The sequence below is a fragment of the Physeter macrocephalus genome, chromosome 15, assembly GCF_002837175.3.
Source record: "Physeter macrocephalus isolate SW-GA chromosome 15, ASM283717v5, whole genome shotgun sequence".
Taxonomy (NCBI): Eukaryota; Metazoa; Chordata; class Mammalia; order Artiodactyla; family Physeteridae; genus Physeter; species Physeter macrocephalus.
The window spans coordinates 76,392,819-76,394,465 of record NC_041228.1 but is presented as its reverse complement, the minus strand read 5'-3'; positions in this window follow the sequence as shown (position 1 = coordinate 76,394,465).

The following is a 1,647-nucleotide window of genomic DNA, read 5'->3' as shown; positions in this document are numbered from 1 at the left end:
TTCCGGGTTTATCCCCGCGCCGCCGGAGACAAAGTCCAAGGGCGGGAGGGCCACGCCCGCGCGGGGGTGGGGCGCCCGCGGGCCCCGCCCTCCGTGTGGGCGCGCGCTCTTTTTTTTTTCCCAGGCGGCGCGATGCAAGAGCTGGAGATTCTGTCGCGGGCACCCATCGCGCACCTGGATTCCGAGCAGGAGAATCACCAGGGGACGTTTGAAAATTGCGATGCCCAAAGCTGCACCCGGGGTTATTAAGTCAGAATTGCCGGCTTGGCAGGGGGCCCTGGTACGAGCGATTAAAAAGCTCCCCAAGTTGGGGGTTGGCATGTACTCACTGCTATATTTAAAATGGATACCCAACCAGGACCTACTGTAGAGCACAGGGAACTCTGCTCAATGTTATGTGGCAGCCTGGATGGGAGGGGAGTTTGGGGGAGAGTGGATACATGTATACGTATGGCCGAGTCGCCTTGCTGTGCAACTGAAACTCTCACAACAGGTAATCGGCTCTACTCCCACGTAAAATAAAAAGTTAAAAGGAAAACAAAAAGCTCCCCAGGTGTTTTTAAAGCACAGCCGGAGGTTGGGACCCCCGGAGAAGAGAACCAGGGGGCGGCAGATGCGGGGTCCCTGCAGGGGAGGGCCAGGTCCAGCCTCTGCAGCCCGCAGTGCGGGGCACAGATACCAGTTCGGGTCAGAGTGTGACTCCTCCGCTTGGGATCAAGGTCTACAACTTCGCTGGCCCGGACTTTGGCTTGTGGGCCTGGGAGAGCCCGGGGGAGGCGGGTGGGGGCGGAGCTAGCTGGGGGCCGAGGAGAAGCGGAAGAAGTTTGTTCTAACTATATCAGGCTGGGAAAAAGAAAGTCAGCAGTGCTTCTGATCCAACCGGTGTCTATTGAACGTCTTCTCTGTGCGCAAAGATCCAGAAGACATAGCAATGCTACATCTGTCAGGGGAAAAAAAGAAACAAAAAATCAGTTAAGAACCTTAGCTAATCATTTAATATGAGTCACCACTGAAATGACCGAAGTGACTGAGTGCAAAGATCCAGAAGACATGGCAATGCTACATCTGTCAGGCGAAAAAAAAGAAAAGAAAAAAAAAGATAAAAATCAGTTAAGAACCCTAGCTAATCATTTAATAGGAGTCACCACTGAAATGACCGAAGTGACTGAGTACAAAGATCCAGAAGACATAGCAATGCTACATCTCTCAGGGGAAAAAAAGAAAAAAAAAGGATAAAAATCAGTTAAGAACCTTAGCTAATCATTTAATAGGAGTCACCACTGAAATGACCGAGGATAGAGTTTGATGGGTGGGATGAGGAGAAAAAACATCAAATTACAGGGTGCTGAAAGAAAAACGGGGAGTCCGGACAAGATTGCCTTTGGAGTTCAGCCAGGGTTGAGTAGGAGGCCCAGGGGTGCTGAACACGTAGAGGAGAGCTGGTTAGCCAACCTATATCTGGGGCAGACCTGGGTATGTGAGGAACTGCACATTTGTTCCTTATTCGGCTGTGAGAAGAGCCAGGTAGGCTGTATAAGCCTGGAGAATGGGGCAGGTGTGTTCATTGGTTTCAAGTCAGCGAACATCACCTGAGGACATGTGCCGTGGGGGGGCCTCTGCGTGGCTGGGGGAACCGCAAAGTCTTTT